Source organism: Hypanus sabinus, unplaced genomic scaffold (genome assembly GCF_030144855.1).
Source record: "Hypanus sabinus isolate sHypSab1 unplaced genomic scaffold, sHypSab1.hap1 scaffold_251, whole genome shotgun sequence".
NCBI classification, from domain to species: Eukaryota; Metazoa; Chordata; class Chondrichthyes; order Myliobatiformes; family Dasyatidae; genus Hypanus; species Hypanus sabinus.
The window spans coordinates 166,404-183,610 of NW_026780634.1; positions in this window are offsets into that span (position 1 = coordinate 166,404).

Below are 17,207 nucleotides of genomic sequence, written 5' to 3' on the forward strand. Positions count from 1 at the left end.
ATGTTTACGGAGGGGCGGAGCTATATAAAGGGCAACTGACTTTTATCATCTTTGGGATATGTACAGGGTCAACTGGCTTTCCAGGAAAACACATGGATACACAGAAGACACGGACAGAACTACAGAAGAAATAGACACCGGGTGAGATTTCAGTGCCTACAAAACGGTAGATTTTACTCGCAGTGTGGAAAAGGGGACACTGGTGGAATGATATCAGTGTGTTTAACCCTTGACTGGGCTGATAGCTTTACCGCGTGAAGACGGTAGCCTTTTGTGTGGTCACAGTCGGTGACTTTAACAGGACTCTGGAGGACAACGGAAAGATTCACGGCATCGGCTTACTTGGGAAACAAATCACCTCTCTCTCTCTCTCCTCAGTTCTACTCAACATAATATCAAAAACTAAACTGACGTCATTCCATCTTAAGACTGTATCATTTACCTCCGAAGTTTGAAGAAGATTGAGGTTTCATATTTACACACTTAAACGTATAAACTCTGCAAACCTGTCTGATGTATCTGGTTTTATACCATTACATTACGTAGATACTAATGAATAGTGTTTTGTTTGTAACAATACCAGACTCCAGGTGTTTTCAATTACTGCTGGTGATTTTAACCCATTACGGGTTCCGTAAGAAAACCGGTCTAACCGCTACATCACACCGCATTTCTGTAAACCCCTTCGACCCCTACAGCACTCGGCATCTCTACAAAACCTCCATCATCCACCCTGGTGCATTCAGACGACAGCAGACCCGAGAAAGTTACCGTCGCGTCAGATTGAATGGCTCATAAATCACTGTTGGCCAGTAGAAACTACAGACTGATCAAGGACAGGAAAGCAGTCAAACCTGTTTTCTCTGGTTCCCCGCATTTTCTGGACTATGAACTGATTCTTGCACTGGAATAATTTAATCAGAGGAACTGAATGTGGACACAGGGAGCTTCAGGTAATGATCTGCTAAACCTGATACCATTCTCAAACAAGTCGCCATTTGTTACGTGAAGGGTGCGGACTCTGAAATGATTCTTGACCCAGAGACAATCTAATCAGAGCAATAAACCTGAGACCATGCTCAGAGGAGCAGCTACTTGTTATGTAAAATGCCAGACATATCAAAGAAGCAATCTGCAGTCTCGTTAGACTCTGTCTGGGTTGCCTCATTAACTGGTTTGGACCAGTCAGGGTGTAAACATACGAACACACAAGGCTGGGGTGGGCAGAGCCACGTACAATATGTTGGTTGTAGATCTGCACAATGATCAGTAACCAGGGGACCCAGGCAGGTCAAGTGACCTTGAGCCAATGGTGGGGAGATCCAATGGTTCAATTGATGAGGAACAATATAAGATTCCGGTGCTTCAGATATGCCGGGGTGATAACTCTCCAGCGGCCAGAGACCAACCATTGCCGAACAGTAGGACCACACGGACTCGTGGAGATCGGGAACATGAGGATGGAAGATGATGAGAGGCATTGATCGTGAGGATATTCAGAGACTTGTTCCCAGGGCTGAAATGGTTTCCACAAGACGACACAGGCTGAAGGTTCTGGGGAGCCGGTACACAGGAGATGTCAGAGGTAAGTTTTTTTTTAACTCAGAGAGTGGTGAGGGCTTGGAACAGACTGCCGGCAACAATGGTGGAGGCGGATACGATAGGGTTTTCGTAAGAGACCATTGGATAGGTGCATGGAACTTAGGAAAATAGAGTGCTATAGGTAGGCCTAGTCATTTCTAAGGTAGGGACATGTTCGGCACAACTTTCTGAGCCGAGGGCCCTGTATTGTGCTGTAGATTTTCTGTGTTTTCTATGTTTCTATGGAATGTCTTGCCAGCGTAAACTCTTTTCCCGGGTAATACCTTTTCCCTTCATTGACTGTTCATGGAGTGTCAGGGTTTCCAGTAGGGTGCGCAAAGGAGATAGTTTGTAAATCTACGTGGTTTTAGTATAAATAATAAAATCTAATTGTTGGCAAATACAGATTATCTGTATCTCATTGTTCATTGTTACAAGGGATGAATCTTATCACAGTGGCGTCCATCATTAACATTGCCCACTAACAGGACGTGCCCTCTACACAGTGTTACCATCGGGAAGGAGATACAGAAACCTGAAAGCTCAGGCTCAGCGATTTGAGAACAGCTTTTTTCCGCGCTGCCACCTGTATCTCAGTTTTGTTTTCTCTATATTTATTTATTTTGTATTTCATTGTACTGCTACCGTAAAGTTAACAATTTCGCGACGTATGTCTGTGATACTAAATCTGGTTCTGATTCTTGAAATGTACGTTTGAAACCTCTGATTCTGATTTAGATGCGGGGGGGATGTGTCAGATCGAACTTACATTAGTTGAAAGCCTCTCAGAACCTCGTGTACTGTGCTGTAATATTCTATGTTCTGTGCTTGATCGAGCGTACCGTATCTTGCTGTAGTTAAGTAAGTCGATTAATTATTTAAAGCCATGACGCCTTGCTTTTCCAGACTACTCTCAATGCGTCCGATAATAAAGTGCAGGAGAATTAAAAAAAAAAACAAACAATAGGCCATAAATGTCAGTACCGACCGCTGGATGATCTCGATAACTTTGCTTGGAAGGGACTCGCCAAGTATTATGTAATGAGGAATTGTCCTCGGTGTTAAATCTACGCTGGTCATGGGGTACGAAGGGAAGTATCTGTACAACCAGGATCATTAGCGATTGTCAGTATGGGCCAGTGCGTAGTAGGTCATGTCTAATCAATCTTATAGATCTTTAACAGGTAGTTACCTGCAATGCTGTTGAAGAAATTTGTCAAGTTTCCGTGTGGGAGGATGCTTGGGAAGGATCAGTCGCTTGGCTCTCACAATGAGGAAGTAAACTGGATTCGCCACTGGGTACCTTGGGGAAGCTGGAGTGTGGTAATGGATAGTTGTCTCTTTGACTGGGGACCTGTCATGAGTGGAGTGCCCAAGGGATCGTTGTTGTGTCCGTTGTTGTTGGTCATGTATATCAATGATCTGGATATTAATGTCGCTAACTGTATCAGAAAATTTGCCGATGACACCAACATTACGGGTGTAGTTGACAGCGAGGAAGAGTACCGGAGCATGAATCGGGATCTGGACCAGCTGGAAAAAAATGGGTTGAAAAACGGCAGATCGGATAGGACTGGTCCCAGGATTGAGATTTTTGACTGGAGAAAGTCTAACTTTGAGGAAATGAGAAAGCATTTAGAAGGAGTGGATTATGACAATTTGTTTTATCGGAAGGATGTAATAGAGAAATGGAGGTCATTTAAAGGTGAAAATTTGAGGGTACGGAATCTTTATGTGCCTGTTAGGTTGAAGAAAGGTTAAAAGTTTGAGAGAGCCATGGTTTTCAAGGGATATCGCAAACTTGGTTCGGAAAAAGAGCGAGTTCTACAATAAATATAGGCAGCATGGAGTAAATGAGGTGCTCGAGGAATATAAAGGATGTAAAACGAATCGTAGAAAAAAATTAGGAAAAGCTAAAAGAAGATACGGGATTGCTTTGGCGAGTAAAGTTAAAATAAATCCGAAGGTTTTCTACAGTTATATTAATAGCAAAAGGATAATGAGGGTTAAAATTGGTCCTTTGGAGAATCAGAGTGGAAAACTAGGTGTGTAACCGAAAGAGATGGTGGAAATTTTGAACTATTCATTTTCTTCGATATCCACTAAAGAGAAGGATATTGAATTGTGTCAGGTAAGGAAAACAAGTCGGGAAGTTATGGAATTTATTTCGATTGAAGAGGTGCTCAGGAATTTAAGGAATATAAAAGTGGATAAATCACTGGATCCTGACAGGATTTTCCCTAGTACCTTGAGGGAGTTTAGTGTAGAAATAGCAGGGACTCTGACGGAAATATTTCAAATGTCATTAGAACCGGCGATGGTGCCGGAGAATCGACGTATTGCTCAGGTGGTTCCATTGTTTAAACAGGGGTCTAAGAGCAAACCAAGCAATTATAGGCCTGTCAGTTTGACGTCAGTGGTTGGTAAATTAATGGAAAGTATTCTTAGAAATGGTATATATAATTATATGGATAGACAGGGTTTGATTAAGAATAGTCAGTAATGATTGGTGCGTGGAAGGTCATGTTTGACAAAACTTATTGAATTTTTTGAAGAGGTTACGAGGAAAGTTGACAAGGGTAAAGCAGTGGATGTTGTCTATATGGACTTCAGTAAGGTCTTTGACAAGGCTTCGCACGGAATGTTAGTTAGGAAGGTATAATCGTTAAGTATTAACATTGAACTAGTAAAATGGATTCAACAGTGGCTAGATGGGAGATGCCAGAGAGTAGTGGTGGATAACTGTTTCTCAGGTTGAGGGCCAGTGACTAGTGCTGTGCCTCATGAATCTGTATTGGATCCAATGTTGTCTGTCATATACATTAATGATCTAGATGACGGGGTGGTAAATTGGATTAGTAAGTATGCAGATAATACTAAGGTAGCTGGCGTTGTGGATAATAAAGTAGGTTTTCAAAGCTTGTAGAGAGATTTAGGCCAGTTAGAAGAGTGGGCTGAAAGATGGCAGATGGAGTTTCGTGATGATAAGTGTGAGGTGCTACATTTTGGTAGGAATAATCCAAATAGGACATACATGGTAAATGGTAGGGCATTGAAGAATGCAGTAGAACAGAGTGATCTAGGAATAATGGTGCATAGTTCCCTGGAGGTGGGATCTCATGTGGATATGGTGGCGAAGAAAGCTTTTGGGATGCTAGCCTTTATAAATCAGAGCACTAAGTATAGGAGTTGGGAAGTAATGTTAAAATTGTGCAAGGCATTGGTAAGGCCGAATATGGAGTATTGTGTACACTTCAGGTCACCGAATTATAGGAAAGATGTCAACAAAATAGAGAGAGTACAGAGAAGATTTACTAGAATGTTACCGGGTTTCGGCACCTAAGTTACAGGGAAAGGTTGAACAAGTTAGAGCTTTATTCTTTGGAGCGTAGAAGATTGAGGGGGGACTTGAGAGAGGTATTTAAAATTATGAGCGGGAAAGATAGAGTTGATGTGGATAGGCTTTTTCCGTTGAGGGTAGGGGAGATTCGAACAAGAGGACATGATTTGAGAGATGGGGGCAAAGGTTTAGGGGTAACACGAGAGGGAACGTCTTTCTCAGAGAGCTGTAGCTGTGTGGAATGAGCTTCCAGTAGAAGTGGCAGAGGCAGTTTCGGTATTGTAATTTAAAGAAAATTGGTTAGGCATATGGACAGGAAAGGAATGGACGGTTATGGGCTGAGTGCAGGTCGGTCGGACTAGGTGAGAGTAAGCGTTTGGCACAGACTAGAAGGGCCGAGAAGACCTGTTTGCGTGATGTAATATTTATATGCTTATATGGTTATACAATAAAACCACGATTCAGAGGTAAATTGACAATAGGATAAATTGGTGTGTACTTGACTTGGGAATTTGGAATTGGCATTTTGGAAGGCTGGTTCTTTTAATGAGCAGCAAAAGCTGCTGCTGAACACTTTGAAACGCTTCTATTAAATTGTGGGGTTTCATTGGAAACCACGTTTTGAAGACATTGGAGCATCTGTTCTGTAATATGTAAATTACAGGTCAATTTAGACAACGTGGCGGTGTAATCAATACCTCAGCGATTTGCTTACGTCTTCAGCCCTAATTCCAAACATTATCCAGCTGCCGCTGGGTTGTCAGATTGAATCGATTATTTCCCTCTATAGCTACAGAGTACAAATATAGTTATAAATTGTTACCACAATTTCGACCCTGCTTACGGAACACGGGTGCCCGCTGTCTTCCAGCCAGAATTCACTCTATCTACTACATCATCCAATTGGGAATCAACGCATCCAGGTTTCTCTCGATCCCATGCCTCCTGATTTCCTGAGTGATTCTACTATTGGGAACGGATCAAACGCTTATCAAAATTAATACATACACATCGACTGTTCTGATTCATCTGTTTGTTTTTCACTTTTACAAATAATTCAATCTGTTTCATAAAGGGCAATATGCCCCTCAAAAAGCCATGTTGACTCTCCGTAGATGAACTACGTTTCTCCAAGGGCCCATAAATTCCCTCCACAATAATCTTCTCCAATATTTGACGCACTACTGACATTTAATTCACTGGTCTCTAATTTGAAAGAGTGTACCTATTATCTTTCGTCAACAGAGAATTTACATTTGCCATCCCCCAATCTTCTAGTTCTACTTCCATGGCCAGCGAAGACACAAATATCTTGTCTAAAAGTGCAGCAATATCTCGCTCGCTTTCCAAAATTACCTGCACGGTATACGGGGAATCATCTATCATCATGTTTTCCAAGTTTCCCGCGCATCTTTTTTCTGAGCATCGGCATGTTCGACCATATCTGCCTTGTTACGCTCTGTTCAAACTCACCGATGCATCCAGTGAGGAGCGTCACCGCCTGCTTGACTCCAGACACAAGTTTTCCTCCGATCTGCCCACACTCACAGCAGTCTCCTCCTGTTCTTCACAGTGCAACTCGCCAAGGGTTTTCAAGTTCCCTTCTAACTCTTCTAAGCTAGCCCGCCTGTCTTCATACAGTGGCATGAATCCTTCCCGGACACAACTGAGAAATTATGCCATACCTAAACATTTCACCCTGGGGAGGTGCCAAAGAATATTGTGTAAGTTTCAGCTGCCGTGTCAACAACTTGGCACACGTCAAAGATCCATTTCCTGATCGGTTCCTCACTGTTCCTGTTGCGTGGTTGTTTTTGTTAATCTGGTGAAAGGCTGCATAGTATACTCCAGATGGGGTGTTCAATCACCTCATGTATCACTATTTGTCTCACAGTCTACTAACAAACGAACGCTGCATGTTGTTCTCCATTTCTGCAGCTGCGATACTATCCCTGGTTTCCCATCCTTGAATTTACACTCTGTGACACGACCCTGTCCATTTTGAAACATCTAAAACCCGGAAAGTCCTGCAGCCATTCCTGCCGTTGTGACAGTCGAGTGTCTGTGATAGTTTGGAACATACTTCAACGAAAGTGACAATCACACCAGCAGCATTGAACGTTTGTATTTCTACCTACCTGATCTGTATGAAGCAAGCAATCTTCCGCCAATTCTGCAATTTCCGAATGACCAGGCATATGATTGTTTGAATTTATGACATATTTGCCAAACCTGTTCATTGCAAAACGGCTTTACTTCAAAACTCCGCCACTTTGCATTAGACACGGGCGTTATCTACACAGATGGCCATTTAATGTAAACACATACTTCATTCCATTCCTCAGCTCTTCTCTGAATTTCCTCTGTGTCAGTGTATAGATACAAGTATTGGTGCACATGCTGAGTACTTGCAACATGAACCCAAATTGCTATAGGATGTATACCGGGGAACTCAAATATCTGTCCTCGAAAAAATAGTTTTGCACTTGCCAATTCAGGGAATGCACTACACTGGGCATCCAAAATAATATGAAATTAGCTGATATAGAAAACAACAAAATCATCGATTTTCTGCGCTTTTCCTCCTCGGCATCTTTCTGATTGTCGCTGCTGTGCCGAAGCTTTCTGCGGATTCTATTTGCCACAACGATATACCTTACGGTTAACCCGTTAAATACAAGGATTAATCCGATTGGTAGCAATGGTGTTAAGATAATGTGTAGTAATTGGTATCCTCTCCACTCGGGTGAAGTAGTGTATTCATATGTGACGGTGCACCACCACGGCGTGTTGTCAATGATGACGTAAGGTTCAACGGCAAAGTAAACCGGGGCACATTTCACGCAGCTGACTATAACCACGGTCACCATAACCACCGTTGCTGTTCTCTCGGTGCAGTATCGCTCCCGCAGCTTTCGGCAACATATTGCGATGAAGCGATCGAAGGTAAAACTGACCGTAAACCAAACAGAACAGTCCGTCGTTACAGTCCGAAATACAAATGTCAGAGCGCAGACAGGAGTGAGGAGCAGGGTTCTGGAATAAATGTGGATATTGTTGGTCTGTTCTATTAAAGCAAACACGATAACCACCATTAGATCCGCTGTTGTCATTGCAACCAGGTAACGGGTGATGCATTTGGAGAGTTCGCATTTTCCTCGAGATTGGATCACAATCGCCGTTAAATTAACTGCAAGAAATTTGGGAACAAAACAGAAATACGGTCAGCTCCCTGAATGACCCAATTCTACCGAAGCTAGGCAGGGGAGGGTCTGTTTGGAAGTGGAAAGAGTCCACAGTGTGCGTTCTCCGTCGCTGTACTCCGGCTGGAGGACAATGACGGATGTGAATGTCAGTGGATTGGCGACATTCCCACAGTTTTAGAGCGAGGCATCCGAGTTCCACGACTCACGTACCGGTGAGCAGTCGATCGCTCCTGTAAACAACACCATTTCCATTAGTAGTGTTAAAAAATCTAAAGGGATTGTTTGTTGCCACGACAAAGTGGAGTCAATGAGATATAAAGCATGAGTTCTCATTTACTGACTTAAGGAAGAACAGACCTACGTGTTGAAAATAGACTGTACCGTCTTTTAAATAATCTGCCAAAGTTGTCGTAAGATCAAAGTTTCTGCACTGACAGAGACTCAGACCTAGGAAAGCAGACACCCACAAGCATCATTTCAGAAAGCCTAGCAAGGTGAAATTATAAAGCAACGACAATATCGACACCAACTTAATTGACAAAAGAAGAAAAAAAACTGCCATCATAGTATGGAAAATAGAAATAAACCCATCAGATGCCTCAATCCTCAATTGCAGAAACACGTTTCAGCCGATGGTAGCATCTGTGCTCAGTAACAGTGCGGATCCCGCAGCAGCGTAACGACGGCACCATACATAAAGTGACCAGCTCCGGCATCTTACCGGGGACACCAACCGCTACAAGTGTGGGATAGAAAATGGCCGCGATGTAGTAAATCGCCGCATATCCCATATTCAGTCAGATGCCGCGTTCAGTTGTACGGAGCGTTTCAGCTGCTCAGATGGACTGGTGATCGGTTCAGCAGACTTTTATTGAGGAGAGAGCAATTCCACTGAGGCAATTAGCGTGGCGATCACGTCAGGGACATTAGTGGCAACCAACTACACAAACAATAATTTTTACTCACTGTCCCCATGTCATTAATTTGTGTCCTCAAGGGATATTGCAATCTATTTACTTTAAACAAAGTATGATGTGAACTTTCCATGTTATTTTGCATGATATCTGCCTTCAGCTATTTAAATAAGATATTTGTATATCTGTGTTGCTTTTAAAGTCGGCATGCATATTGAAGTCGATTTATTTTGTAACATTTGACGGAGCACATTCGCTTCTGAAATTGAGGGAAGGAATTTGTTCTGGCGAGTGAAACGGAGAACACTTCTTTATTAAAGGGGAATATTCGTTCATTCTTTTCTTTCGGTCATTCCAGTCATTCCGGACGGTGTGAGTGATGGAATAGACAATGACAGCTGACATGCGTTATAATAAAATACACTGCACTTATTTTACTCCAAACACTGTAAAAAAAAAATACACAGCGTATTCCCGAGGCCTGTGATCAAAACTAGAATGTGCCCTCGGGAGATTAGCGAGGGCTGTGGACAGTGTGAAGAACAGTGTTTTCAAGCGCAAACGTGGGGTGTTCTGCAGGAACCTGATCACTTCCACCACCCCATACCCGTGACGCGCCATGCAGTCGATTTAACTTTAAAGATTTTCTCAAACTAGCTACAATTCTACCAGTATTTCACCATCCATTCTCTGTTTGAACGAACGCAACAAGTAAAATCTGTGAACATTCCGCAGGGTTTCGGGCTGTTCTATAATTTGCAACGAGGTTGTCTGTTTTTCCTCTGATTTGCTTTCAGCTATATTGTCTTTCATACAAACATAGAAACATAGAAAACGTACAGCACAATATAGGCCCTTTTGCCCAAAGTTGTGCCAAACATGTCCCGACCTCAGATATCACGAGTGTTACCCATAGCCCTCTATTTCTCTAAGCTCCATGTACCTATCCAAATGTCTCTCAAAAGACCCTATCGTATCCGCCTCCACCACCGTTGCTGGCAGCCCATTCCACGCACTCACCACTCTCTACGTAGAAAACTACCCCTGACATCTCATCTCTACCTACTCCCAAGCACCCTAATCCTGTGTCCTCTTCTGGCAAACTTCTCCGCTCTGGGAAAAAAGCCTCTGACTATCCACATGATCAATGCCTCTCATCACCCTGTACACCTCTATCAGGTCACCTCTCATCCTCCGTCGCTCCTAGGAGAAAAGGCCGAGTTCAACTGTTTTCAGAAGACAGTCGTCAGTATGATTATGTGCAGAACAGCGGAAGTGTTCAAGCTCACCTGTCAATCACACGTCCTTCTGCTCCTGCAGTGCACCGCTCCGTGCCGATTGCGGTTCTCGTACCGATGAGCGGCCCTTGGATTACTGGAAAAAGTCTCATCACTCTGCTTCCATTGTGGAACTCGTACTAATGTACGACCCTCGATTGATTCGAGCAAGTAATACCTCTGACTTCAAATCCATTTTCCCGAAGTGAATCACACTGTAACATTCGGGTTGAGCTCCATCTGTAACTTCTCAGCGCAGCTCTGCGTCCTGTCACTGTCCTGTTGAAATCTGTGACAACCTTCTAAAATCATTCATAAAAACACAAAAGCCGGGGGTCTCAAACTGATCCGTGCAGGACTCCACTGGTCACCGACATCTAGGGAGAAAACGCTGCAGCCACAACTACAGTCTGCCTTCTGTGGGCGTCAGTCCTGAATCCACCAGCCAACTCTCCTGGATACCAAGCCTTCTGACGCTATGAACGGTCCTACCATGGTTAACCGTATCAAATGCCTTATTAAGATCTATTTACACCAGGTAAACTTTTCTACCTTTACCAATATGTTTTGAAACATCCTCACCGAATTGCACCTGGCAGTGAGCTATGACCTGCCTCTCTCAAAGCCATTCTGATTCTCCGAATTCAGGTTCTCCCAAACCTCGCAAATTCGGTTTCTAAGAAACTTCACCAACAATCTGCCCGTCACTGAAATAGGTCCCCGATACTACAAGTGCGGCAGTGATAACGCAAAGGTAATCGCCAAGGGCGCAGAAATCTCTTCATCCGCTTCCCACAGTAACCTGGGGTTTCTCGCAGCTTCAGAAGAGGACTTAGCTATCCGAATGTTTCTCAAAAGTTCCTGTACGTCCTCATTTTACATCCTCGTCCTGTCTTTGCACATCAGCCCATTTAGATCTGCCCTCCCAAGTGTTAGGATCGCTCTTACTGTTGAAAATTGAAGTAAAGTCCGCGTTAAGGACCTGACCCACTTCTACCAACTCCAGCCGTATGTTTCATCTCTACCCCTGACCGGTCCTACTACCCCTGACGCTAGTCATTCTCTTCTTCACACACAACTAGAATGCCGTGGGGTTTTCAAGTTCCCTAATTCCATTCTTCAGCTCGTCCCTGGCTGCCTTGTAACTCTATAGCCGTGCCCGATCCTAGCTTTCTAAACCTGGTCAGTTTCTTGCTTCCTCTTGACCAGATGATCCACATCTCTGTCAAACATGGCTCCTTCACCTGTCCAGAACCATATGAAAGTGCTGCCTAAAATACATTCTCATTTCCGGTGTACATTTCCCAGGGTGCATCCGTTCCCTGTTTTAGCTCTGAGATTCCAGTCTAAAGCATCACAATTACATTTAGCCAATTCATTACTTTGGAAACTTCTCTCATGTGGGGAGAGAGACACGCAGAAAGACAGACAGACAGACATATTTTATTGATCCTGAGGGAAATTTGGTTTCGTTAAAGCCGCAACAACCAAGAATAGTGACGAAATATAGCAATATAAAATAATACATAATTAAATAATAATGTTATTCATGCCGAGTGGAAATAAGCCCATAACTAGCCTATTGGCTCAGCTTGTCTGACACTCCGAGGGAGGAGTTGTAATGTTTGATGGCCACAGGCAGGAATGACTTCCTATGAAGCTCAGAGTTACATCTCGGTGGAATTGGTCTCTGGCTGAATGCACTCCTGTGCCGAACCAATACATTATAGAGTGGATGGGAGTCATTGTCCAAGATGGCGTGCAACTTGGACAGCATCCTCTTTTCAGACGCCACCGTCAGAGAGTCCAGTTCCACCTCCACATCATCACTGGCCTTAAGAATGAGTTTGTTGATTCTGATGGTGTCTGCTACCCTTAGCCCGCTGCCCCAGCACACATTGTAAACATGATAGGCACTGACCACCACAGCCTCGTAGAACATCCTCAGCATCGTCCGGCAGATGTTAAATGACCTCAATCTCCTCAGGAAATAGAGACGGCTCTGACATTTTTTGTAAAAAAACCTCAGTTTTTTTTTTTGACCCGTCCAGTTTATTGCCCGTTCGTATCCACAGATATTTGTAATCCTCCGCTATTAGCAGGAGAGTGTGGTTGGTACGGGGACTGACATAGGTCCGTGGGGAGAGATCGCGATATTTGGATTCTTTAGGGAAGTGACACGATGTTGTGGGGAGAGAGCGGGGTAGAGGGATTCGTTTCAGGACTGACACAGGGCTACGGGGAATATGCTGGGATTTAACGGGGCAGTGGGGTTTGTTTGGGCTGACACGAGGCTGGGGAGATAGCGAGATGGTGGAATTATTTTGGTACTGACACAGGCCTCTGGGATTAGTGTGTGTCCCCGTTTCCGAAAGGTGGGTGCCAGTACAGAGTGAAGCACACTAAAATACGAATTTTACTGTATTTTTCACAACTGTTAGGTTCGAGTTGTTCCATAAATAGTTACAATGACAAATCGAGCTCCCCTTCCCCATCCCTCCATCCAGTAGATCCCCCGAAAGCCCCAGCCCCGCATTCCCATGCTTTCACTCCAGCTTTCCTTTGCCCTCCAGGCTACGGAATCCCCGAGCCCAGGAGCACCGCCAAACACACGGGCCTACACACTTCATCAGGAAGATCTAATTTACTAGAATTGGATGTTTCTACCATAATTATACGTATAAGGTGATGAGCGGCACTGATCGTGTGGATAACCCGAGGCCTCTTTCCCAGGGACAAAATGGCTAATACGCGGGGTACACTTTTAAGGTGCTTGGAAATAGGTACTGAGGGAATATCAGAGTTCAGTTTTCACACAGAGAGTGTTGGGTGCGTGGAAAACACTGCCGGTGGCGGTGATGGAAGCGAATACAATAGGGTCTTTAAGAGCCTCTTAGACAGGTACATGGAACTTTGAAAACTAGAGGTCTATACACCAAGTAAATCCAAGGCAGTTTCTAGAGTGGGTGTCATGGTGGGCACAACATTGTGGGCCGAAGGGCCTGTAAAGGGCTGTAGGTTTCTATGTTCTATGTTTTTGTAATTGTAGTGTCGGCGACAGTTGATAGACACCCAGACATGCCTCTTACAACTGCTGTTAATTGTGCAGAGCACTATGCACTGGGTTATCTGCGGCCCCGTGTAGTTCTGCTAAATTGCCATTAGTAAACCCTTGACATGCTATATTTTTAATCGCCCGTAAGTATTGCAAAAAAGTCACTCAATATCACGACCTGGTTTCGGAACTGGTAAAATAAGGGAATTGCAAGGACCGCAGGTTGCTACAAGCCCTTCCTGAACGAAAAGAGCTTTATGACGGGTTTCATTCTTTACATTGTCGCCAGTGACAGATCATATTGCAGTATAGAGGGTAGAATATCATCGGTCTTCCTGTGGTGGGGCGGAATGTACAAGTCCCTCGTGATGTTTGTTTATCGCCCACCGAGAGGGAGGTGCCTGCGAAAGCAACAAGACTACGACATATTCAGGCAAAGCGGGCGGTGCAAACAGGTGAATCTTTGTTTTAATGATGAAGAAGGAAATATTATACACCCACCCTGAGAGGAATGAAGTTGTCGAGTAGTATTAGTATTAGGCAGAGTTATACACTGTGTGCGGTTTAACTCCTCTAAAGTCTGAAGCACGGCTCCGAGTAGTTCAGGAGTTGCAGGGGGTTTGATGGCTGTGGTGACATGAGGGGTTAGGTTCTGGCAGTTTATATCACTCATTCTGATATTCACTCGAAACCCCTTCTGCTGCTTTGTCCTTTGCACCATAATAGATGTGCTCAATTACAGAAAGAGTTTCTGCTATGTTAGTCACGGAAAGGAGCTTTTGGTAATCGCTCGGCTGAGATGTTTCAGTGTATGGAAATGCTTCAGATGTTGGCTTGTCAGGAAAAGCTGTCGTTGGTTAACATCTTAGTCAAAGTGTATTTTCAATTCTGTTTACCGCCGGGCAGAGTTGTTCTGTAAGTCTATCATGTGTCAGGGAAACGGGAAATGAAGTCAGTTATATTGTCTCCTGATTTTTGCCTGCACTTGCTTCCCTCTCCAAAGTCACTATGCTGACGAACTGCCCCACTCGAGCAGCCGAGCACGGTCCCCTTTAACCACGTCCCAATGGTAACGGAATATCCATCATTATCGTTTCCCCCTCTATTCCTCTGGGGAATTTAAACGCGCTTTGTACTGCAGAGCAGGTGGCGTCCACACACCACTTTTCAGAACTTCTCAACATTTCCAGGCAAGGAGTTATAAATTTCTCAAATTTACCCCGGAGCCCGGAATTCAGACGGGGTCTATAGACCAGTTACCGCGGTGGTGTCAATTATATATTTTTGGATATGCTGTAAGAGTTCTGAATTTGCTTTTTTTTAATTTCTCTCCCATTTCCTGTTCCAATACGCAAATTATAGTCATGTCCCTTTTTTGAGACCCCTCGACGTTCAGAAGCAGTCCTAAAAATGGGGTCATCTTTCCTTGCATAGTTCGTTGTCTTGCCGTCTGTCCCCCTCCTGCCCCTCTGCTTCAGTTGCCTGAGCGTTATCAGGCGGGGTCGGGGTGTTTGATTCTGTCGTGTAGCATCTGCTAACATGAAAACTTTAAACACTAACCATTAACAATGAGGGCACACGCAGGTCGATGGAGCAATATCTTATCTCCTGCCTAGGTAGCCTCCTACCTGCCGGCATGAACATTCAACTCACAGACCACCGTTGATAACCCTGCCCCCCCCTTACCCCATCCCTATCTATAATTTTAGTCTGGTTCTCTTTATCTCTCTCCCTCCTCGCCCGACTATAATCCTTCCCCTAGCCCTACCTTTCTTTCTCTTTTATTTCCCATAATTATCCACGTTCCCCTAGACCATTTCCCTTCAGCCTGTCACTTCCCAGCTCTCTCCTTCATCCCTCCCCCCACTTCTTATCCCCACCCCCCACGACCATCCCATGTTACGTCACTCCTGATGAAAAGTTTCGGCCTGTCGTCACTACCTCCCCCATAGATGCTGTCTGGCCTGCTGAGCTCTGCCAGCATTTTGTGTTTTTTTTAACATTAAATCCTCGTCCAGACCTGATTCCGGCTTGGGCTCAGGCTGTCTAGGTGAGGATAGAGACGCCTACTCTTTGTTTTGTTTGGACATCGTTTGGTCAGTCAGTCCTTTTTTTGTTGTTTCGGAGATTGGTGTCTCTTAAATTCCTTCAGCATTTATTTAACTCAAGTCAAGTTTACTGTCATTTAACTGCACACAAGCACACCGACAAAAGAGACAACGTTTCTCCGACCCAGGGTGTAAAGCACAGCAGCGCACATAACACATGCAACGCACAATCACGTATCAAAGCAAGGACAACATCCTCCGATTAACCAGGCACAAATAAACAAATTAAATTGCACAAATAATAACACCATATTATATAATCATAATCCCACGTAGGGTTTCCGTCTCCGCTACCAGTTTCTTGTTGAAAATATATGATTTTCATTAACTAAAAATACTCCCATAGAGACACCGTCCTTGTGTCCAACTACACAAGCCACTAGTAAAAGGAATCACATATATAGTATTTCCACTTTCCAACCAGACCTCATCAGCAGGGGAGACTGGCTGCACCAGCGGGTCTCCCCGGGATTTCGCTACTCGTTCAATCTATTGGAGCTACATTCTCATTTTTTTTCTTTAACTTTACAGACGTAATCCTCCCCGCATTTCTCTCATCAACTTTCCTATCATTATTTACCATCTTCCTTCAATCTACTTACCTGGTTTTCATCTTTATCTTTACAGTGAACTTTCTCCCCCGCATTCCTGATCAACTTTGCTGTCACTACTTCCCATCCGCCTTCAATCTACTTACCTGGTCCTGCAAAGGAAAGACGGTCAGTCGAAGGCACAAGAGCGAAAGAAATTTCGTTTCATTCGTCTCTTCAAGTCTTATTTATATCTACTGGTTTTATTTACTAATCGGAGAACATCCTGGGTGGGACTAGGATCCGGATCCGGACCTCCTTATTTCTGACAACACTTCACATAATACTGCCGTCTTTCCGACTCGGTTCCGCCGATCCCGTCCTTTCTACCCTCTCATGTGCCATGATCAGGGAGGCACAAAGCTGATCAGAGTTGTTACATTGTTTTTGCAAGCTTGTGTTAATACAGCCCCAGGAGAATATACGCAACACACACACAAAATGCTGGAGGAACACAACAGGCCAGGCAACATCGATAGGAAGAAGTACAGTTGACGCTTCATGCCAAGACCCTTCGTCAGGACTAACTGAAAGAAAAGATAATTACTATTACCCTCGCCCTCGTCTCTCTCTGTCCTCTCTCTCTCTCTCTCTCTCTCTCTCTCTCTCTCTCTCTCTCTCTCTCTCTCTCTCTCTCTCTCTCTCTCTCTCTCTCTCTCTCTCTCTCTCTCTCTCTCTCTCTCTCTCTCTCTCTCTCTCTCTCTCTCTTTCTCTCTCCGTATCGCTCCTTGGCATGCCTCTCCTGCAATCTTTCGCTCGACTCCCATCTCTACCACCGTCTTCTATCGTGTTCCCTCTTTCGCCTTGTCTTCTCGCCCGTCTCGCTCATTCCCCATCTTATTTCCTGTCTCTTTTTCCCTTATTATCTCCCCGTATCCCTTGCACTCTCTCTTTCCACACTGTCTTCTAACTCAGTTCTTTTCTCACCTCAGTACCCGTTTCAGCCCCTACCTGTCTCATCCTCCACACTCCCCCTTTGTCTCAATTGCCCTGTCTCTCTCCCAGTGTCTCTCTCTCCCGCTTTGTTACTGTCCGCCAGCACTCGCTACCCAGTCCTGTTCCACGTCTCTTCCTGCCCCTGTCTCATCCTCCAGACTCCCCCTCTGTCTCAGTCGCCCTGTCTCTCTCCCTGTGTC